General features: G+C 46.2%; 1 protein-coding gene across 2 annotated transcripts in view; it reads right to left on the bottom strand.

Annotated features, from left to right (window-relative positions):
• LOC134345116 (fibroblast growth factor 12) overlaps positions 1-24,959 on the bottom strand; it is a 403,897-nt gene that overhangs the window by 205,439 nt on the left and 173,499 nt on the right. The window contains exon 1 of one of the 2 annotated variants that reach the window (XM_063045291.1): positions 1-222. This exon is cut by the window's left edge and continues 984 nt beyond it. The exons of the other annotated variant lie outside the window; for it this stretch is intronic. The gene's annotated coding sequence lies outside the window, so the exon portion shown is untranslated. Of the gene's footprint in view, positions 223-24,959 lie in introns of those variants that run through there. 2 annotated transcript variants of the gene reach the window in all.

The raw sequence follows: 24,959 nt of genomic DNA, 5'->3' as shown, positions 1-24,959 counted from the left end.
ATGGAAGGGCTCCAGAGGCGGGCGTTTGGACAGGAAAGGGTGCCCAGGTCTCCGTTCCGGTCCCTGTCGCTTCTTGCAGCTCTCCCGATCTGCTACGCAATTATACGTGAGTGAGATTCGGATGAAGCCTTTGGATCCGAGTAAGTGCCAGGAGGCAGCAAGAGAGGAACTGCGGCGGTGCCGGCCGAGAGAGCCCCGTCCCAGTGCTAGTCACCCCCCGCCCCCGCCCCCTCCTACCACGCTCACACAACACACCCCCACCCCCCACACACACACAGGCACGCACAAGACCGGCAGCAAAACGTCCGGGCGTTGAGACCGAATTTGCTCAGGTAGAGACTGACACACGGTTATCTTTCCGAGGGGAACCCATCTACAAACAGAAAAACCAAACGCTCCGCATTCCCCTTGCAGAGTCACGTACGCCGATATTTCGACACCAAAACAGTCGCAGATCGGAGGTACAATCGCTAAAACGCCTCCCAGTGATCCAAAAACTAAGTACGGTACTGCGGGGCGCTCAACCTCCGATGTACCGGGGGCGGACGACCCTCAGCCGGTCGGGGCAGCAGCTGAATTATTAAATCGTCCAACTGAAATGTTAACTTTCCCCCTAGCGAGGACTAACGCCAGCATTTTGAGATCCATTTTTATTCCCATTCCGACTCCCCTTTTAAAAGTACAGAGATAATTTTAATGTCAGACCTAAATTATTAGTCAAGCGTCCGACTGAGCGCTTGAAAATATCGGCCGAGTTCTATCTGTCGACAACAGCCCGCAGCGATGAACAGCGAGATGAAGTGTGTTAGTTGAGGTAGAAATCTGGGACAAGGCAGAAACTCTTATACGGGCGGGGGGGGGGGCGTGTTGAACACACGAGGGACGAGGCACCGGGAGTAGAGACTACAGACAGTAAGGTTTACGTCGCCGAGTCATCTGCACGAGTACCTAGAGTAATACAGTACGAAAACAGGTCCTTCGGCCCTACTGGTCTGTGCTGACCACACCATCTCACTTGCTAAGTCCGAACTGCCTGCGTTCGGCGCGGGTTTCCTCCGGGTGTTCCGGTTTCCTCCCACAGTCTGAAAACGTACCGGTTAGTAGGTTAATTAGTCATTGTAACTTTTCCTGTCATCAGGCTAGGGTTAAATAGGGTTGCTGGGCTAACAAATCTAGTCCCTTCTGCCTACACAATGACCATATCCTTCCAGTTTCTGCGTTCATGTGTATATCTAAACATCTCTTAAGTCCTGACAAAGGGTCTCAGCCTGAAACGTCGACTGCACCTCTTCCTAGAGATGCTGCCTGGTCTGCTGCGTTCACCAGCAACTTTTATGTGTGTTTCTTAAAAATCTCTAATGTTTTTGCCTCTACCACCAACCCAGGCAGTGTATTCCGCTCTCTCTCTAAAAAAAAACTGCCCCTCTTCTCACCTTACGCGCATGACTCTCATGTACATGTATGCACAGGTGTATAAAGTCAGTGTCATGGAGCACCTCAGCTCAGAAACAGGCCCTTCAGCCCACCTAGTTGTGCCTAGTCCACTCGACTCACACATGGACCACAACCCTCCACATCCCTCCCACACACTTACCCAAATTTCTCCTAAATATTGCAATCAAACCCAAAATCCACTGGCAGCTCAGTCTAACTCTCACCACCCTCTGAGTGAAGAAGTTCCCCGTAAACATTTGACTTTTTACCTTTCAGTCCAACATGTAATTGCATTCATTACATTATTGGCCAGAAGGGCAATTTTGTTGAAATGGAAAGATGCTTCTGCTCCCACTTTGATACAATGGTTCTCTCGGGTGATGCTATGTCTTAGTTTGGACAAAATCAGAAGTCGAACTTTTCATCCTCGATTTGATTTTGAGAAAAGGTGGGTCCATTTGCCTGCTACTATCATCTGATTCCAGTTAATTAATATGGTTTCCTTCCGATTTTTGCTTAAATGGATTTGAGTTGGTGGATTGATGTTTTTCTTTCAAAAAATATTCTTAACACTTTATTCTTTCTCATTATTGATATATTGCTTAGCTTTGTTAATCAGTTATTTGCTAATTTAATTCTTCATTGTACATATTGACATATTAACTTGATTACCTTAATGTATTTTTTGTTGATCTTTAACAATAATTAATAAAAAAGATTTTAAAAATGAAATGACTTTTCACCTTTAACCCTTGATCCTTAACCCATATTAACAGAGCAAGGGTTCCCAACCTGGGGTCCACAGACCGCTTGCTTAATGGTATTGGTCCAAGACATAGAAAAGGTTGGGAACCCCTAGAGAACTACAGCACAGAAACCGGCCCTTTGCCTAATTTAGTCCATGTCAAACAATTAATCTGCCTAGTCCCACTGACCCACACCTGGGCCATGGCCCTGCACCATCCACAAACTTCTCCTAAATGTTGAAGTCGACCCAAATCCACCACTTCTGCTGGCAGCACATTCCACACCCTCAACTCCCTGTGAGTGAAGAAGTCCTTCCTCGCATTGCCCTTAAACAATCTATGACCTCCAGTTCTAGTCTCAACCAACCTCAGTGAAGAGAGCCTGCTTGATTTGATCCTATCTGTACCCCTCATAATTATGTAAACATCTACTAATTCTCCCTTCCTCCTATGATCCAGGGAATAAGGCCCTAATCTATTCAACCTTTCCCTATAACTCAGCTTGTCGAGACCCACCAATGCAATAAAAAAAATTATTTACAGCAGCATCTCAGGCACACAGAATCAGGTAAGCAGTATTCACATAAATTAAACACAGATTTGTACTTCTGTTTTATAAGAAAGCACAATTAGAACCAAAAACATCTATTTTAATATGCGGTGTTGCTGAACTGTAGTGATAAGGGTTGTGTTGGTGTTTCAGTGATTGAATGGTTGAAGGGAAGTAGCAGGTCTTGAACCTGGTAGTATGCATTTTCAGGTTTCTGTACCTCATTTTTGGGTTTTTTTGTTCCAATATTTTTCTTTATTGTAATAATTTATATTTTTCATGTGGATGTTGTTTTTCTGAAGTGATGTGGCTGTGATGCCCCCACAAGTATGTTTTCCATTGCCAAATGGCCTCCTTTAATACTGTAACCATTCTACACTCAGTAGTCGCTTTATGAGGTACACCTGTACACCTCGTTAATGCAAGTATCTAATTGGCCAATCATGTGGCAGCAACTCAATGCATAAAAACATGCAGATAAGAGGTTCACTTGTTGTTCAGATCAAACATCGGAATAGGAGAGAAATGTGTGTGAAGTGACTTAGACTGTGGAATAATTGTTGGTGCCAGATGGGGTGGTTTGAGTATCTCAGAAACTGCTGATCTCCTGGGATTTTCATGGACAACAGTCTCTAGAGTTTACAGAGAATGATGCAAAAAAAAACCCACATCCAGTGAGCAGCAGTTCTGTGAGCAAAAACACCTTGTTAATGACAGAGGTCAGAGGAGAATAGCCAGACTGTTTCAAGCTGACAGGAAGGTGCCAGTAACTCAAATAACGACACGTTACCACAGTGGTGTGCAGAAGAGCATCTCTTGTTACGAGAATACACATAAAATTAAGATGTTTGCTGGCCTGGGCTAGCATCAGTGGCATCAGCAGTTGGTCTGCCACCTGCCCTCAGGGGAAGGAGAGATAAGGAACAATGGAGCAGCGTCTGGAGATGTGTAATGAAGGGATGTGGGAGGAAGAGCTGTCTGGAGCGGCTCCCCCCTTTGAACCCTGAACTGTTTGAAGTGATGGACAGGCGATACCCCAGCAGGGGGATAAAAAGGGACAGGTTCGCTAAGACAGACACACACGCCACCCGGGGTAACGAGACCCTGGAAGCGGTGCGCCTCTCACGAGTGGTGAGAAGTACCGGACAACGCACAGGGTGGAAAGGTACGATCAGCGGGAACCCGGTGTGTGTCCGCCCTTGCCTGGGTGCCAGGTTCACTGCAGAGGATCGACCGCATCTGGAGGAGGGGTCACAGTCGGTGACCTCAGGTGACATCACCAAGGACCTGCCCAAAAGCTGTTTGTGAGCCATCTCGCTGGTCTGTGAGCCATCCCGCTGGTCTGTGAGTGAAGCAGTGTTCTGAATGATCAGTTGTTCCTATTCTGTCTCTCTTCCCCCACCTTGTCCATCGCCATGGCAACGATTACTGCGAACTGAACTACAAACTGGACTGAACTTTGAGTCATTTTGAAATTGGTCATTTACCCCTAGACAACGATAGAGCTTGATTGATGCTGTTATCTTAATTCTGTGCACATGTGTGGTTATCATTGTTGAATTGTTGCATTTATTATCCTTTCGATTACTGTGTTGCTTGTTTCTTTAATAAAACTTTCTTAGTTCTAGTACTCCAGACTCCAACTGAGTGATCCATTTCTGCTGGTTTGGCAACCCAGTTACGGGGTACGTAACACTCTGAATGCACAACACATCAAACCATGAAGTGGATGGGCTACAGCTGGAGAAGATCACGAACGTTCACTCAGATGACAATAAACTCGACTTTAACTCAGAGACGAAAGGGTTACCCCAGAGGAGTGAGCTTATTTAGTTACACAGAAAAACAGGTAATACCCAGCTGTGCTCGCAACTGCAGCAGGATTTACAATAAAGTAGGCAAGTCCTGCTATGTATACAGACCTTGCAGTGGGAGTGAGGTCTACAGGAGCATTCCCTGTACAGACTGGGTAACCCTTTCACCTCTGAATCAAAGTCGCACTTATTGTCATCTGCACAAATATAGTAAAAATAAAACTTACTTACAGTCATACCACCGTAAGACATGGAAGCAGAATTGGGCCATTCAGCCATCGAGTCTGCTCTGCCATTCCATCATGGATAATTTATTATCTCTCTCAACCCCATTCCCCTGCCTTGTCCCCATAACTTCTGACACCCTTACTAATCAAGAATCCGTCAACCTCCTCTTTAAACATACCCAATGACTTGGCCTCCACAGCCATCTATGGCAATGAATTCCACAGGTTCCCTGCCCTCTGGCTGAAGAAATTCATCCTCATCTCCGTTCCAAAGTGACATCCCTCTACTCTGAGGCTGTGCCCTCTGGTCCTTGACTCGCCCATCACAGGAAACATCCTCTCCACACCAGTCTATCCAGGCCTTCCAAATATCAATAGGTTTCAGTGAGATCCCCCATCATCCTTCTAAACTCCAGCGAGTACAGGCCCAGAACCATCAAACGTCCTTCAGACATTAACCCTTTCATTCCTGGGATCATTCCTGAGAACCTCCTCTGGGCCCTCTCCAATGCCAGCACATCTTTTCTTAGGTACGGTGCCCAGAACTGCTCAGAAAGCTTTAATGCCACATAAAGCCTCTGCATTACATCCTTGCTTTTGTATTCTAGTCCTCTTAGACATGAATGCCAACATTGTATTTGCCTTCCACACTGCTGACTCAACCTGCAAGTTTATCTTTTAGGAAATGCCAGCGCATGCAGGCCCGGAGCCATCAAACACTCCTTATCACAGTCACATCACAGCAGGAACACAACGTTCACAAGAAAATCATGAACTATCGCAAACACCAGAGATTCTGTAAGTGCTGGAAATCCAGTGTAAAACACACACACACACAATGCTGGAGGTAAGTTGCAGATCAGAGAGCATCCAAACTGATACAAGAAAAAACTTTTCCATGGACGGCTTCCAGACCGTTCAGGCTGACCGGAAGTGCACTGAGAGCGGTAAGTGTAAAGGAGTTGGGGGCTTACTGTTCTGGTTAACAACAGATGGTGCAATCCGGGTCATATTACGATCGAGGAACACATTTGTAGACCAGATATTGAACTTTTTACTGTTGGACTTTGGCCATATTCCACCAAGATACAACACTGGGCAGCACGGGAGGTCGTTCCTGCCTGTGGCCATCGAACGTGCAGCTCCTCCCGTGGAGGGTCAGACACCCTGAGCCAATAGACTGGTCCTGGACTTATTTTCCATCTGGCATAGTTTGCTTTTTGTTGTTTGATTGTTTGTGGTTTTTGTAGTGCTATATTTATGCTCTATTCTTGGTTGGTGTGGCTGTAACAAAACCCAGTTTCCCTCGGGATCAATAAAGTATATCTATCTATCTATCTATCTATCTATCTAACCCAAATAAACCCACTGCCCAATTCCAGATTTAATCACCACGGAAGCAAGCGAGCTAAACCAGCCCACGCACAAAGACATGAGACGATGGGTACAGGGTACAAGGTACAAGGCAGAGAAAGCAGTGGACGCTCCCATTGATCCCCAGGGGAGGAGATGGCAGAGTTATCCAGAGAGACTTCTGCCTCACTCCCGCATCCACTACTTCCTCTGGCAGCTCATTCCACACTCTCACCACCCTCTGAGTGAAGGAGTTTCCCCTCATGCTCCCCTAAGCATTTCACCTTTCACCCTTAACCCATGACCTCTGGTTGTAGTCTCACCCAACCTCAGTGAGAAAAGCCTGCTTGTATATTATCATCGTCATCATTATATGCCGAGTCATCTGACATCATCATTGTGCGCCATGTCGTATGGTGTGGGCGATGATGATCTAGGACCATGATTATTCTTGGCAAATATTTCCACAGAAGTAGTTTGCCATCACCTTCCTCTGGGCAGTGTCTTTACAAGACGGGGGACCCCAGCCATTATCAATATTCTTCAGAGATTGTCTGCCTGGTGTCAGTGGACGCATAACCAGGACTTGTAATATTCACCAGCTGCTCATACGACCATCCCCCACCTGCTCCCATGGCTTCACATGACCCTGATCGGGGGGCTATGCAAGTGCTACCTCTTGCCCAAGGGTGACCTGCAGGTAAGTGGAAAAAAAAAGGAACGTCTTACACCTCTGTTGGTAGAGACGTACCTCCACCCTGCTACCCCGCTTGCGTTTACCCTATCGATACCCCTCAGGTTTGTTACCTGAGCACTCGAGTGGGCAGGGAATGGAGAGATATGGAGCACGTGCAGGCAGGAGAGTCTAGTGTCGATTGGTATTGTGGTCTGCAGAGGCGTAGTGGACAGAAGGGTCTGTTCCTGAATGGGAACAGGGAACAGATCCGAAGGGCATCTCATTTTCAACCTAGGGATTTGAACCTTTCCCGTTAACGTTGCAACCCCCAAGTCCCGAAGTACCTAGTACAGAGAACTTTACGATGCTGTGCTGACCTTTTACCCTACTCTAAGATTAATCTAACCCTCCCTTCCCACTTAGCCCTCCATTTTTCTATCATCTATGTCCCTATCTAGGAATCTTTTCAATGTCCCTATTGTATGTGCCTCTCCCACCACCCCTGGCAGGGGGGTTCCATGTACCCATTACTCTCTGTGTGAAAAAACTACCTCTGACATTCTCCCACACCCTACACATTCCTCCAATCGCCATACAATTATGCCCCCCCCCCCCCCCCGGTTAGCCATTTCCACCCTGGGGAAAATGTCTCTGACAGCCAGATGATCTGTGCCTCTTATCTGGTACACCTCTATCAAGTCACCTCTCATCCTCCTTCGCTCCAGACAGACGCCTGAAAGAATATTTCTGCTGCTGTGAGAAGACAATAAGACCATAAGACATAGGAGCAGAATTAAGCTAATTAGCCTGACGAGCCTATTCCGTCACTCCATCAAGGCCAAATTATTGTCATTCTCAACCTCATTCTCCCATCTTCTCCCGTAAACTTTGACGCCCTAACTAATTTAGATCCAGAGGCTGGAGTAGCCTTTCCAGACAGTGTTGATACAAATACATGGCTCCTCCGCAGAGAGAGTGAAGTGCAGCATATTCCAGGGAGTTCACGTCGCAGGTGATCTCACCTGGTCCCTTAATATCACCCCCCTGAACAAGAAGGCACAGCAGCACCTCCTCTTCCTAAGAAGATTGAGGCAAGCCAGGTTCACTGCCCCCCTTCTCCATCTTTCCGGCATTTTACAGGAGAACCACTGAGAGCATCCTGACAAGTTGCATCTCCATCCGGGAGCAGTCGAGCACCAGACCAGCAGTCCCTACAAAGGACTGTGAGAACAGCTGAGAGGATCATAGGGGTCTCCCTACCATCCATCGGGGACATTGATCAGGAGCGCTGCGTACGCAGGGCCATTATTATCAAGCATCCCACCCATCCACCCAGCATCCTCTTCGACTTTCTACCATCAGACAGGGGACTACGATGCAAAAAACAAGAGTGGTCAGGATGAGAAACAGTTCCTTCCCCCAGGCCATTGGGCTTCTGAACACCCGGCCACATCGTATTAAAAGTGTCACTGGTTAATCTGTTCCGTACCTTACAATATTTAATATGAACTCTCTTTAGTTTGTTATTTATGTTTGATTCATCTGCAGATTTTATCCTTGCCTTCATAAGTTTTACACCCTGGTTCAAAGAAACATCTTGTTTCTATATGTTAAATACATGTATATAGTTAAATGACAATAAACTTGACTTCACTATAGTCGATTTTAACCATGCCCATGTCTGAAAACCAGATCTAAAAATATCAAGACTTTGAGGCCAGGGTGAAGGACATACCAGTGTTTCTCGCACTACCCCACGAGGTTTACTCATCTCAGCTCTGTACTGAATCTGCGTCCATCGGAATTCACCTCAGCACTGAACTGGCTCCGTGGCTGTGGCCTGCATCCATCGGAATTCACCTCAGCGCCGAACTGGCTCTGTGGCTGTGGCCTCACATTCGGAGACTCTGCAATTCATGTTCTGTGCGTTGTTCATTTACCTTTTTATTGTTTGCACGATTTGTTCCTTTATCGCACACTGGATGTTTGACGGTCTTTGTGGTGTGGGGTTTTCAGTGATTTCTACTGTGTTTCTTTGTTTTGTGGCCATTTGCAAGGAGACAAATCTCAAGGCTGTATATGGTATATATACTCCGATAATAAACATACTATGAAATGTTGATGACACTTAAGAAGATGACCTTCCCTCTTTTCACCAAATAATTAACTGTGCTACAGAGAAGGTAACGTTGCAGCAGCCTGATTACATGGTTTCTCTCTCCACAGACGTGACTGACCTGAACTCAGCAGTTATTGCCTTCTACAGTGCTCAGCTCGAATATTTACCTCCCTGTCCCCTCTCTTCCCATTCCCCTTTCCCTGTTTACACCCTCAGGTGAAATTAGGCCATTCAGCCCATCGAGTCTGCTCTGCCATTTATTATCCCCCTCAACCCCACTCTCCTGCCTTCTCCCCATAACCTTTGGCACCCGGACGAATCAAGAACTCTGCTTTAAATGTACCCAGTTACTTACCTCCAGACATCTGTGGCAATGAATTCCACAGATTCACCACCGTTTGGCTCTAAAAAGTCCTTTGTTCTAAATAGGAATCCTTCTATTCTGAGGCTGTCCCCGCTGGCCTGAACTCCCCCACTGTAGGAAATATCCTCTCCTTATCCACTCTTAGGGCTTTCAATATACAGCAGGCTTCAATGAGATCGTCCCTTCACTCTCGTAAACTCCTGTGAGTACAGGCCCGGAGCCATCAAATGCTCTGCATACGTTAACACCAGGACAGATCGACTGCAATGACTAAACCTTCACCGCACCCAGGTAGGTCGGCATGAAGTAGTTGGACAGAATGGCTTGTTTCCCTATAACTGTGGCTCTCCAACTGCGACACTCCGTCAGCTGGTATTAAAAAAAAAGGTAAATTAGCTCATCAAACACAAGAGAAAACCTGCAGATGCTAAAATCAAAGCAACACACACAAAATGCTGGAGGAACAACAGGCCTGCTGAGTTCCAACAGCACTTAGTGTGCGTAAATTAGTTCATTGTCAGCTGTACTGAGGTCCAGTGAAAAACTATGTTTTGCATGCCATCAATACCAATCATTGTACCTCAGCATACTGAGGTAACACAAGGGAAAGGTAATAAGAACGTAGAATCAAGTGTTATAATTGCAAAGGATGGAGAGCCACTTATCATTGATACACCCTTCATCCTCACCCACGTCTCACCTTTCCTACAACGTGAAACATACTGTTCTCCAGGTCTTGCCACAGCCACTGCTGCTAATGCACAGGATTGTGGCCAAGAGATGTAATTCTCTCAGTACCTCCTGTACCTAATAAAGCGAGCACTGAGTGTATGTTCATGGCCTTCTCCTGCTCTAGCCCATCCACTTCAAGGTTCGATGTGTCCTGTGTTTAAAGATTCTCTTCTGCACACCACTGTGGTGACATGTGGTTATTTGAGTTACTGTCGCCTTCTTGTTAGCTTGAACCAGTCTGGCTGTTCTCCTCTGACCGCCCTCATTAAATTATTTATTTTATACAACAGTACACACAGGAACAGGCCCCTCGGCCCACAATATTCTGCCGATTCAATTAAATTAGTCACCAAATGGCCAACCAAACTAATCTCTTCTGTCTACACAATGTCCATATCCTTTCATTTTCCTCACATTCATGTGGCTATCTAAACGTCTCTTAAAAGTCTCTGATGTTTCTGCCTCTACCATCACCCCAGGGAGTGTATTCCAGATACCCACCACTGTGTGTGAAAAACTTGCTCTTCACATCTCCTTTGAAATGACCCCTTCTCACCTTAAACGCACGTCCTCTGGTGTTAGACAGTTCAACCCTGGGAGAAAGGCACTGTCTGTCTACTGTATCTGTGCCTCTCACAATCTGATAAAGCCTCTCTCAGACCAGCCTCAGCCTCCGCTACTCCAGAGAAAGCAATCCAGGTTTGTCCAACCTCTCGTTATAAACATGCCGTTTAATCCTGGCAGCAGCTGGTAAACGACTTCTGCACCCTCTCCAAAGTCTCAATATCCTTCTTATAATGAGGTGACTAGAACTGTATGCAATACTTGAGTTTTATAAAACTGCATCATAACTTCCTGAAATTTGAACTCGGTGCCTTAACTATTAAAGGGAAGCGTGCCATATGCTTTCCTAGCCACCCTGTCAAACTTTGTAGCCATTATCAGGGAGCTCCGAAGTTGGACCCCAAAATCCCTCTGCTTGCCATCACTATTAAGGATTCTACTCTTAACAGTCTACTATTTCTCTACATTTGACCTACTAAGGTGCAACGCTCAACATCTGGCAGGGTTAAACTGCATCTGCCATCTCTCTGCCCATATTGGTATCTATATTGCACTGTATCCTTTGCCAATCTTCTATGTTATCTACAACACCACCAATCTTTGTACACCATTGCTGTAATGTGTGGTTGAGTTACTGACACTTTTCCACCAGCTTGAACAAGTCTGGCCATTCTCCTTTGACCTCATTAATGAGGCATTTTTTTGCCCACAAAACTGCTGCTCACTGGTTTTTTTTTTTTTTGCTTTTCACACCATTCTCTGTAAACTCTAGAGACAGTTGTGTATGAAAATCCCAAGAGATGAGTAGTTACTGAGATACTCAAACCACCCCATCTGGCACCAACAATCATTCCATTGCCACAGCCACTTAGAACACACTTCTTCCCCATTCTGATGTTTGGTCTGAACAACAACTGAACCTCTTGACCATGTCTGTATGTTTTTATGCATTGAGTTGGCTGGTTAGATATTTGCATTAACAAGCAGGTGTACCTAACAAAGTGGCCACTGGGTATAGGTCAGCCATGACTGAATTGTGGAGCAGACACGATGGGCTAATTGACCGAATTCTGCTCCAGTGTCTTATGGTCTATCAGAAGAGGCTGCAGAGGGTTGTAAACTCAGTCAGCTCCATCACGGGCACACCCTCCTCACCATCGAGGGTGTCCTCAAGAAATGGCACCAAAGGTGCATCCATTACTAAGGACCCTCACCACCCAGGACATGCCCTCCTCGTACAGGAGCCTGAACACCCACACTCAACATTTTAGAAACAGCTTCTTCCCCTCCGTCATCAGATTTCTGAATGGACCATGAACTCCATTTGTTATTTTATTTTTGCAAGATTTATTTTTGTAATTCATCGAAGTTCATGTCTTGGCACTGTACTGCTACCGCAAAACAACAAATTAGTCATCTAATTCAGTGATAATACATCTCATCTGATTTGGATTCCAGTCAGTGACCTGAAACATTAACTTCCTTTTTCTCTGCCACAGTTGCCTGACCTTCTGAATCTCTCTAATATTACTTGACATTGTTCATGTCAGGAGATCCATAACTAACACTATATTACAGACACTGTAATGGTTATTGAGAAAGCAGGACATTCGTTCTGGCAACTGCGACTGCAAGAAAATATTTCTAGCGATGGCGAGACCCCGTCGGGCAGTGGAATACTGCAAGTCTGGTTCGCTAACGAGACTGATGGCGGGGGAGCTGTGTGGCCTCCGTTGTTGCACGGACCTGCCCCCCACCACCCGGCGCACAGTCATCTGTTGCAGCCACCCGGGGAAGGGGATGGGGGAAGCAGTATGGGAGAGAGCTGGAGTCTGTGCTTGTTTGGCGGGGGAGGGGTGGCTGCCCTCCTGTCAGTGCTGCCCTCCAGTATTCGCTCCGAGGAACACGCCTTCATTTGCGGCTGCACCAGTGTAGGACAAGGACCGCTTGGGTCTTGGGACTGTATGTTTTTCTGCGATTTTAACTCTATGTGCTGGGTACTGTGTGTTGAAGAAGGGTTCCGGCCCGAAACGTCGACCGATCTTTTCCACAGATGCTGCCTGACCTGCTGAGTTCCTTCAGCGTGTTGTGAGTGTTGCTTTGACCCCAGCATCTGCAGATTATTTTGTGCTTACTGCGTGCTTTGCACCTTGACCCTGGATGAACTCTACTTCCTTTGGCCTTATACATGTGTCCGGTTGAAGAACTCTTAAACTTGAAACAGCCGCTATTGTCCGATGATGAACCGCAGTATACAGCACAGGAACAGGCCCTTCAGCCCGCAATGTCGTGCTGAACCAATCAGTAATCAAATGGCCAACTAAACTCATCCCTTCTGCCTGCACAATGTCCATATTCTTCCACTTTCCTCACATTCATGAGCCTATCTAAATGTCTATTTGTCCCTAATGTTCCTGCCTCTACCACCACCCCAGGCAGCACATTCCAGACACCCACCACTCTCTGTGTAAAAAGAAACTTGCTCCTCAGATCTCCTTTGAACTTACCCCCCACCCTCACCCTTCACCTTAAATGCATGCCCTCAGGTATTAGACATTACAATCATGGGAAACGACACTGTCTGTCTGCTCTATTTATGCCTCTCATAATCTTATAAACCTCGATCTGATCTCCCATCAGCATCCGCTACTGCAGAGAAAACAGGGGAAATGTGTACTTCTGACAGTGGAAGATGCGCCTGCTTTCCTTGGGGCAAAGAGTGTTAAGAGGATGTTTAATAGATTTAGACTGGCCTGCACCGAACAAATAGAGAAAGTGCATCTACTAACTGATACCTGCGTGGTCACACACTTCGGTAGAAGGAATAAAACCATAGTCTATTTTCTAAATGGGGAGAAAGTTCAGAAGCCGGAGGTGCAAAGGAACGAGTGAGTCTTTGTGCAGGATTCCCTAGAGGCCAAATTGCAGGTTGTGTTAGTGGTGAGGATGGCAGATGTGATGTTAGCATTCATTTCAAGGGGGCTAGAATATAAAAGCTGTACGAGGCATTGGTCAGATTGGTCATTGGTCGTTCGAGTATTGTGACCAGTTTTGTGCCTCCTTTCTAGGAAAAGATGAGCTGGTTTTGAGGAGGGTCTAGAGGAGGTTCACAAGGATGAATCTGGGAATGAAAGAGTTAGTATATGAGGAGCATATAGTGTTGTATATAGTATATAGTGTTGGCGCATGGCCAAGTGGTTAAAGCGTCGGTCTAGTGATCTGAAGGTCGTGAGTTCGAGCCCCAGCCGAGGGAACGTGTTGTGTCCTTGAGCAAGGTACTTAATCACACATTGCTCTGCGACGACATTGGTGCCAAACTGTATGGGTCCTAATGCCCTTCCCTTGGACAACATTGGTGTCGTGGAGAGGGGAGACTTGCAGCATGGGCAACTGCCGGTCTTCCATACAACCTTGCCCAGGCCTGCACCCTGGAGACCTTCCAAGGCGCAAATCCATGGTCTCACAAGACTAACGGATGCCTATATAAAAAAAATGAGGAGCATTAGATGGCTCTGGGCCTGTACTTGCTGGAGTTTAGAAGAATGAGGAGAGATCTCATTGAAACCTATCGAATATTAAAAGGCCTAGTGAATGTGGGGAGGATATTTCCTATAGTGGGAGAGTTTAGGACCAGAGGATAGAAGAACGTCTCGTTACAACGGAGATGAGGAGATATTTATTTAGCCAGAGGAGGTGAATCTGCGGAATTTATTGCCTTGGATGACTGTGGAGATCAAGCCATTGGGTATATTACAATGGAGGTTGATAGGTTCTTGATTAGTAAGGGTGTCAAAGGTTACGAGAAGGCGGCAGGAGGTTGGGGATGAGAGGGGTAATAAATCAGCCATGATGGAACGGTGGAGTCAAATGGCTAATTATGCTGCTCCATCTTATGATCTAGAAAGGACACGTACAGAGTGAGGAGGAAAAGTCATAGTTTGGGGGAAAAGTGCTTTTTAAGAAGCAGTGGGGAATTATAATTGGGAAGTTAATGCCTGTAGTGATGAGTACCGTCGAAAGGGAAATGGGCAGCTATCAGAGAGGATGTGACTTAAAGACGCACAACAATAAAGTCTGAGAAATTGAACTGAATAATTTGTTTTAATAAGAGCCTGCAGGAACTGAACCAGCCACATAGATACCCTGTGCTGTAATAATTCTGTTATGTAAAGAAACCAAACTCCAAGAGGACCACAACCTTGCTGCATGCCTCAATGACCCGGAGAGCTACGCTGGCTGGAGTCAGGGTTTATACTTTGGCTCTTAGTAGGGTCACCCATGCCAAACAGGTCAAAGGGTAGGGGCCAGGCTAAGAGTGGTTCACCTGTCCTATAGGTTCAGGGGTTCAGCTCAGGGCTAACAACCCCGACTGGTAAAACAGAATTTGTTATGGAAACAGCAATGACGAATTGTTCTACATCTGAGTGTGACGGTGCTCCTGAGTTTCCGATCAGGACTTGCATGACTGCCAATAGTAAAGACCAAGAGGAAGTTCTGAACACCGCCAGAGATGGACCTTCATTGCTGCCCTGAATGCCAACGGCGTAATCGGCATTAAGTAACGAAAAGAAACCAAAGCCATGATTAAATCAAATCAACATTTGATGTTGATATTTAATGCCAGCTGATCAACGTTAAGGTCAAACCAGTGGCAAGTGCTCATAGGCTAGCTCAGAGGGACTCTACAATTAAGACCACAAGACATAGAAGCAGAATCAGGCCATTCGGCCCATTGAGTCTGCTCCAAATTTTGATCATGGCTGATTTATTTTCCACCTTAGCCCCATTCTTCTGCCTTCTCCCCATAATGTTTGACACCCTTAGTCATCAAAAACCTATCAGCCTCTGCTTTAAATATACTCAGGGCCTTGGCCTCCACAGCCATCTGTGGCAATGAATTCCACAGATTCACCACCCTCTGGATAAAGAAAAGCAGTATCCTTCACCATCTGGGACATGCCCTCTTCTCATGACTACCCTTGAGAAGGAGCTACATCCATCTCTTCTGAGGCTGTGCCCTCTGGTTCTAGACACTCCCATTAGAGGAAGGACAGAGACGAGGAGGAATTTCTTTAGCTAGAGTGTGATGAATCAGCAGAATTCATTACCACAGACTGCTGTGGAGGCCAAGTCATTGGATATATTTAAAGCAGAGGTTGACAGATTCTTGATTAGTATCAAAGGTTTGGGAAGAAGGCAGAAGTGTGAGGTTGAGAGGGGTGATGGAATGGTGGCGCAGACTGGATGGGCCGAATTGCCTGATTCTGCTCTGCGTCTTATGGTGTTGTGGTACAGGAGCCTGCAGCACCCTCAATATCTCACAAACAGCTTCTACTCCTGCACCCGCCATCGGATTTCCGAACGGTCCATGAAGCCATGAACACTACCTCAATATTCCTGTTAGTGCATGTACATTTTAGTTATTTTGGAATGTATAGTAATTTTGTCATTTCACTGTATTGCTGCCACAAAATAAGAAATTTCATATCATACTGTATAAGTCAGTGATAATAAAGCTGATCCTGATTCTGCCAACCTCCTACAATCTCCACAATCCTCTCACTGGCTGTCATAAGCCTTGAGTTTCCACCACTCTGTAACGGCAGTGATCCAGATGCAGGGTCAGCCTGAAACACTGACTGTCCATTTCTCTTCATGGATGCTGCCCGACCCGCAGAGTTCCTCCAGCAGATTTCATTTAGTCAGTTCGAGATAAAACAAAGAACAGGCCCTTCGGCTCAACAACAGCAAACCCACCTGTTTAACCGCAGCCTAACCACAGGACAATTTACAATGACTAATTAACCTACTACTCAGTAGCATTTTGGACTGTGCGAGGAAACCAGAAACTCACGTGGTTCACAGGAGAACATATAAACTCCTTACAGATGTCGCTAGAATTGAACTCTGAGCTCCCGAATGCCTGAGCATCATGCTAGCCGCCATATTACTGTGGTGCCAGCCTCTGTGCGGGCAATGCTGCCAACTACCCTGGTCGCCAGCTCGGAAATTCCTTCTCTCTCCTTCGTCAAGGTACACTTGCATCTCGAATCTTTTGGCTTTTCACATCCAAGCCATCTCATTGCTGTCTTGCTGGTGTTCCTGTGATGTTCATAACTGATAGTACACGGTTCAGGAACTGCAGTGATATATGAATTTAGCAATGCTAAGGATTGCTCCCAATTGTCCACAATCCCTTGAATCCCATAGTCCACAATCCCCTACCATCAGGCAGCAGGTACCATAGTATTAGATCAAGATCTGTTAGGATGGGAAACAGGTGCTACCCCATACCATGAGACCACTGAACTCCCTGCCTCCACCCAGGTCTCATCATGTGTGAAGTGTCAATGGCATCATACTGGTTACTTTTAACTTGTGTTGTATGTGCACCTTATTATTTGTTAATTTTTGTGGTAATATTACTTAACGCGCTCCAATTTCCTCTGACATTCTAGAGGCGTGCAGGTTAGGATTAGAGAGTTGTGGGGAATGTTCCCTCTCATCTTTTGCTACAAGCACACAAAGGAGATTAAACTGCACACAACAGGCTGTCACCCTCTTCCTAGTCGGCATGTTAAGTATATTTCATGATCGCCAGCAATCACATTTCCTTTTCCTGTTTCTGATGTGGAGAGTGCTGACAACGTGGGGTTTGCGATGACCTGTCTGCAGATTTTAAAACGAGCTTATTGATGCTGTTTCTATTGAATACATTATTCAGTGCACACAAGTTGTTATCACTGGGCAAAAAATTGCTCAGCACAAGAATTTTGTGCACACTGGTCATTACAAATTAGAGGGAACACTGGTTGTGGGCGTGCAATGTTGGCACCAGAAAGCATGGGAACACATGCAGGCTGCCAACTGTATGCTTTAAAACTTGTGTTGTAAATGCACCTTCTATGAAATGTCAATCTTCTGGAGTATGTTTTATTATCTCTTAATTTATTTGTAGTAATATTACTTTGTGTGTTGTGTGTAAGCTCTGTGTGAGCTGTTGCATGCCTCGGTCCAGAGGAACATTGTTTTGTTTGGTGGTATACATGTGTATGTTGGATGACAATAACCTTGGACTTGAACTTGTCGGTATGCAGAACATGTTGATGGTACTGAAGCTTAGCACACGTGATAATAAAAAGCCAGTATATCCATTTACTATACCACCCTTTACCCTAATAGATGCTCAGTGGACAAATTGAGGTTATGCCTCAGCAGTTAACCTGACCCAGATTAGTTCTCCTCCAGTGGCAGCGCAAATACTTAAGATTTTTGAAATTGTACTGAAAAGATCCATCAGATTAAATTCTCAGTCTGAAACATGTTAATAATCGTCAGTCCATGGTCTCCTCTACTGCCAAGATAAGGCAACACTCAGGCTGGAGGAGCAATACTTCATATTCTGACGGGTAACCTCCGCCTGATGGCCTGAACTTCAATTTTATTAACCTTCAGTAATTACTTTCCCCTTCCTCTCTGCCATTCTGATTCCCCTCTAACTCCCTCCCTTCTCCTCCCCTGCCCATCATCTCCCTCTGGTGCCCCTCTTCCTTCCCTTTCTCCCACAGTCCACTCTCCTCTCCTATCGGATTCCTTCTTCTTCAGCCCTTTACTTCTTCCACCTATCACCTCTCAGCTTCTTACTTCATTCCCTCACCCCCACCCACCCTCTCTCCCATCACCTGGTTTCACCCGTCACCTTCTGGCATGTGCGCCTTCCCCTCCCGCCATCTTCTTATTCTGCCTTCTTCCTCCTCCCTCTACAGTCCTGATGAAGGGTCTTGTCCGGAAACATCGACCTGTTATCCCCCTCCATAGATGCTGCCTGACCTGCTGAGTTCTGCTCCCCTGCTGTGCAAATGGATCCATGTTCCAAGGGCCTTTCTTGCCGGGATTAACTGCACTCTACCTGTAAACTGGGGTATGTGGAGCGTAGCTCCTCTGGGGAAGGGACTCGTCATGTCCAATCTGGAGTAGTTTATTCACTCTTGGGCTCCACTGGACACCCAGCTCTCACCTGTGGCTCCAAATAGCTGTTTGCATGCGACAGCGACCACACTCACTATACCATTTCGAAAGGCGGGATAAAGCAGGCGAGAGTAACCAACGGGCCTCGTACCCCGGTGCGATGGGGACATACCTGTCTAGCATACTGGGGGGATGAGATCTACAGTGAGATCCAACGGCCAGGAAGACGGTTCTGTAACGCTCCGTGGAGAGCGAAGGGCATGACAAGGCACAGAAGATGTCATGGTCATCCATTGCAACCGAGGAAGACCTCAGTGCTGATGACTACTCAACCCAGATGTTGAGGTCGAGAGAGTGGAACTACCCGTCATGGACCCTTCAGACCAGCAGGGGGCAGCAGGTCTCAACACAGCTGAATCTCATCAAGGAATAAATCAAGGAAGGTAGTGCACCCGTGGCTGACAAGGGAAATTAGGGATAGTATCAATTCCAAAGAAGTAGCATACAAATTAGCCAGAGAAAGTGGCTCACCTGAGGACTGGGAGAAATTCAGAGTTCAGCAGAGGAGGACAAAGGGCTTAATTAGGAAGGGGAAAAAAGATTATGAGAGAAAACTGGCAGGGAACATAAAAACGGACTGTAAAAGCTTTTATAGATATGTAAAAAGGAAAAGACTGGTAAAGACAAATGTAGGTCCCCTGCAGACAGAAACAGGTGAATTGATTATGGGGAGCAAGGACATGGCAGACCAATTGAATAATTACTTTGGTTCTGTGTTCACTAAGGAGGACATAAATAATCTTCCAGAAATAGTAAGGGACAGAGGGTCCAGTGAGATGGAGGAACTGAGCGAAATACATGTTAGTAGGGAAGTGGTGTTAGGTAAATTGAAGGGATTGAAGGCAGATAAATCCCCAGGGCCAGATGGTCTGCATCCTAGAGTGCTTAAGGAAGTAGCCCAAGAAATAGTGGATGCATCAGTGATAATTTTTCAAAACTCGTTAGATTCTGGACTAGTTCCTGAGGATTGGAGGGTGGCTAATGTAACCCCACTTTTTAAAAAAGGAGGGAGAGAGAAACCGGGGAACTATAGACCGGTTAGCCTAACGTCGGTGGTGGGGAAACTGCTGGAGTCAGTTATCAAGGATGTGATAACAGCACATTTGGAAAGCAGTGAAATCATCGGACAAAGTCAGCATGGATTTGTGAAAGGAAAATCATGTCTGACGAATCTCATAGAATTTTTTGAGGATGTAACTAGTAGAGTGGATAGGGGAGAACCAGTGGATGTGGTATATTTGGATTTTCAAAAGGCTTTTGACAAGGTCCCACACAGGAGATTAGTGTGCAAACTTAAAGCACACGGTATTGGGGGTAAGGTATTGGTGTGGGTGGAGAATTGGTTAGCAGACAGGAAGCAAAGAGTGGGAATAAACGGGACCTTTTCAGAATGGCAGGCAGTGACTAGTGGGGTACCGCAAGGCTCAGTGCTGGGACCCCAGTTGTTTACAATATATATATTAATGACTTGGATGAGGGAATTAAATGCAGCATCTCCAAGTTTGCGGATGACACGAAGCTGGGTGGCAGTGTTAGCTGTGAGGAGGATGCTAAGAGGATGCAGAGTGACTTGGATAGGTTGGGTGAGTGGGCAAATTCATGGCAGATGCAATTTAATGTGGATAAATGTGAAGTTATCCACTTTGGTGGCAAAAATAGGAAAACAGATTATTATCTGAATGGTGGCCGATTAGGAAAAGGGGAGGTGCAACGAGACCTGGGTGTCATTATACACCAGTCATTGAAAGTGGGCATGCAGGTACAGCAGGCGGTGAAAAAGGCAAATGGTATGCTGGCATTTATAGCGAGAGGATTCGAGTACAGGAGCAGGAAGGTACTACTGCAGTTGTACAAGGCCTTGGTGAGACCACACCTGGAGTATTGTGTGCAGTTTTGGTCCCCTAATCTGAGGAAAGACATCCTTGCCATAGAGGGAGTACAAAGAAGGTTCACCAGATTGATTCCTGGGATGGCAGGACTTTCATATGAAGAAAGGCTGGATGAACTGGGCTTGTACGTTGGAATTTCGAAGATTGAGGGGGGATCTGATTGAAATGCATAAACTCCTAAAAGGATTGGACAGGCTAGATGCAGGAAGATTGTTCCCGATGTTGGGGAAGTCCAGAATGAGGGGTCACAGTTTGAGGATAAAGGGGAAGCCTTTTAGGACCGAGATTAGGAAAAACTTCTTCACACAGAGAGTGGTGAATCTGTGGAATTCTCTGCCACAGGAAACAGTTGAGGCCAGTTCATTGGCTATATTTAAGAGGGAGTTAGATATGGCCCTTGTGGCTACGGGGGTCAGGGGGTATGGAGGGAAGGCTGGGGCGGGGTTCTGAGTTGGATGATCAGCCATGATCATAATAAATGGCGGTGCAGGCTCGAAGGGCCGAATGGCCTACTCCTGCACCTATTTTCTATGTTTCTATGTTTCATTTATTTGAGTTTATTAGGCCAGTCCTGACGAAGGGTCTTGGCCTGAAACGTCGACTGTACCTCTTCCTAGAGATGCTGCCTGGCCTGCTGTGTTCACCAGCAACTTTGATGTGTGTTGCGTGTTTAATGACTACTTTTATCCTTAAGCTGTCTTTGTGATTTCATGACGCTCATTATGTGAATGAGCATGGATGGAAAGCGTGCCTGGGGAGCCGGCTGGGTTCGAACTCGGGAGCCTTCGCTCCGAAGTCCAGCACTGATGCCACTACGCCACCAGCTGGCTAACTGCTGAGTAGGTGAGCTCTTAATTTGATCATTTCTTGTAGTATTCTCCGAATAAGTCTTCATCATTAACTTCTACTATGGAGTCCGGAGTTTACTCCACACCTGGGTCCACTCGTCTGCTGATTGTTACACCCCAGTGCAGCGGCTTTTCCACTTTAAAACTCTGCCACACAGGTGTCCAGTCATCGTCTGATATGATGAATATCCAACATCCTTGCCTGGACATCACCTTAGACCTTGCCCTGCTGCAACTTTACCACACATCTGCAATAATTAGCATTCCTTACACTGGCTGAGTAACTTGATGTGTGGGTGAACTTAACTCAGTTTATTTATTTAGACATACAGTGTGGACCAGGCCCTGCTGGCCCAACCAGCCGCACTGCCCAGTAACCCACCCTGATTTAACACTGCCTAATCACAGGGGAATTTACAATGACCAACTCACCTACTAACCGGTACTAGGCAGACTGCGGGAGGGTAACGGAGGATCTGGAGGAAACTCATGCATTCATGAAGGGAAGGTACAGACTCCTTACGGACAGCGCCAGAACTGAACTCTGAACCCCGAGCCCCGAGCTGTAAAAGTGTCGCGCTAACCATTATGGTACCATGGCGCCCACAGGATTTGACAGCCCGGGAAAACATAGAAACATAGAAAACCTACAGCACAATACAGGCCGTTTGGCTCACAAAGCTGTGCTGAACATGTCCCTAGCTTAGAACTACCTAGGCTTTACCCACTGCCCTCTATTTTTCTGAGCTCCATGTAGCCATCCATCGTATCTGTCTCCACCACTGACGCCGGCAGCCCATTCCACGCACTCACCACTCTCCGCGTAAAAAAACTTACCCCTGACATCTCCTCTTAGCCCGAGATGTCAGGTGTCAGGGGAACACTGGGGTCATGTGACTGAACGAGTCATTTAAAAGTTGCTGCAGCTCCAAACTTGCTGCGGCACACGTCTCATCCAATTCATTCCCAGGAACTTTACAGCCAGTCGAAAAGAGTCAGACTGAATGCAGCACGCTGTGCTTAACTCCAGGAGAAACACTTTAGAGCAGAGAATTTAGCTTCAAAACTCTCCTCGTACACTCAATGGCCACTTTATTAGGTACTTGCTGTACCTAATAAAGTGTCCACTGAGTGTATGTTTGTGGTCTTCTGCTGCTGTAGCCCATCCACTTCAAGGTTCAACGTGCTGTGCGTTCAGAGATGCTCTTCTGCACAGCACTGTTGTAACAAACGGGATTTCCCGACACAACAATATCTGGAGTCTACAGAGAATGGTGCAAAAAACAAGAACATCCAGTGAGGGTCAGTTCTATGAGTGAAAATCCCTTGTTAGTGCGAGAGGTCAGTGGAGAATGGTCAGACTGGTTCAAACCGACAGGGAGGCGACAGTAACTCAAATATCCACACGTTACAGCAGTGGTGAGCCTCTATAGAGGTTTCTCCAAGTTTTAGGTGATGTGCCAAATCTATGCAAACTTCTAAGGAAGTTGAGGAGCTGTTGTACCTTCCTTGAGATGACACAGCAGTGCCCCTACATTGGGATTACAACTTCAGTGTTGAACGTCTCCCAAGCTATCAGACGTCACACAGCCAGTCCTGATTATATCTTGCTGTTGTAGTGCGACAGGTTCATAAATATGTTCAATTACAAGAACAAACCAGGGAGAACATTTGCCACATCCTTCTACCAGTTAAATCACAAACAAAAAAAAAATTAAGAGATCAATATCTGCTTTTCAATTATCTGACTTTTGAACAGGGTAGCACTGGGGTACAATACTGCTGGGGAGGGCTCTGATTCACTTTCAGACTGATTTATCACAAGCACTTCGAAAGGCACAGTGAAATGTGTCCTCTGTAATAACAAAACCAAATGCACCCAAGGGTAGGCCGGGGGTAGCCTTCAAGCGTCAGCACACATTCCAGTGTCAACATAGCACGTCCTCAATGTTCAGCCGACACACAAACACACAAGGGAATCTGCGGATGCTGGGAATCCAGAGCAACACACACAAAATGTCAAGCAGCAACTATGGAGAAGTATAAACAGTTAACGTTTTGGGCTAACATTCTTCCTGAGGACTGGAAAAGGAGGAAGATGACAGAATAAAAAGATGCGGGGGGAGGAAAGGAAAGGAAGACATCTAGAATGTTTGATGGTCTGGTTCTGTACTCACTGGAGTTTACAAGAATGAAGGTAGATCTCAATGAAAGGTCGAGATAGAGTGGATGTGGTGAGGATGTTTCCTATACTGGGGGAGTCTAGGACCAGAGGGCACAGATAGAGCAGATGTGGAGAGGATGTTTCCTATACTGGGGGAGTCTAGAACCACAGCCACAGAATAGAAGGACATTCATTTCGAATGGAGATGAGAAGGAATTTCTTTAGCAAGAAGGTGGTGAATCTGTTCAATTCGTTGCCTCGATGGCTGTGGAGCCCAAGTCATTGTGTATATTTAAGGCAGAGGCCGGTAGATTCTGGATAAGTCCAGGCCATATAATAACCATATAATAATTACAGCACAGAAACGGGCCATCTCAGCCCTTCTAGTCTGTGCCAAACTCTTACTCTCACCTAGTCCCACCAACCTGCACTCAGCCCATAACCCTCCATTCCTTTCCTGTCCATATAGCTGTCCAATTTAACTTTAAATGACAACATCGAACCTGCCTCAACCACTTCTGCTGGAAGCTCATTCCACACAGCTACCATTCTCTGAAAGAAGTTCCCCCTCATGTTACCCCTAAACTTTTGCCCTTTAACCCTCAACTCATGTCCTCTTGTTTGAATCTCCCCCACTCTCAATGGAAAAAGCCTATCCACGTCAACTCTATCTATCCCCCTCATAATTTTAAATACCTCTATCAAGTCCCCCCCCCGCAACCTTCTACGTTCCAAAGAATAAAGACCCAAAGGCATTAAAGATCATAGGGAAAAGGCAGGAGAATGGAGTTGCCAAAGAAATGGATTAGCTATGATGAAATAGCAAAGACTCAATGGGCCAAATAGCCTAATTTTACTCCAGTGTCTGTGGTCTAAGGAGTTACGTGAACCCAGCTGGGTGAAGGGCTGGACAGGAAGGAATCTGATAGGAAAGTAGAGTCGATCATAGGAGGAAGGGAAGGAGGAGAGGAACCGGGGGAAGTAGTAACCAGGTGAGATGATATAAGAAGCCAGAGTGGGGAACAGGAGGAGGAGAAGTCGATGTTCATGCCATCAGGTTGGAGACTAGCCAGATGGAATATAAGGTGTTGCTCCTCCACCCTGAGGGTGGACACATCTTGGCACTACAAAAAAACCAGCAGCAAAAACCGCACCTTTCCCATGCAAATATATCCACTTCAGTACCCGAGCTTTCACCAGCTCAGTGCTTAATGCACCCAGTCACCCAGCACCCATCAAACAGTCAACCCCGATCAAACCTTGCCATCGGCGACCGGCAAATTCACCAATATTTTTTATTAAATGAACAACATTTTTCACAGCGCTACCAGTTTAATCACAAACAACAAGATTTATCAAATCAATTTTGCCAATATCTGCTTCATCAGCAAAGGGGATTTTCAACTTTATAACACTGGGGTACGGTACCGGTGGGGACGGGTCTGTCACTG

Source organism: Mobula hypostoma, chromosome 4, assembly GCF_963921235.1.
Source record: "Mobula hypostoma chromosome 4, sMobHyp1.1, whole genome shotgun sequence".
Classification (NCBI taxonomy): domain Eukaryota; kingdom Metazoa; phylum Chordata; class Chondrichthyes; order Myliobatiformes; family Myliobatidae; genus Mobula; species Mobula hypostoma.
This window is presented reverse-complemented; position numbering and strand designations above follow the sequence as displayed.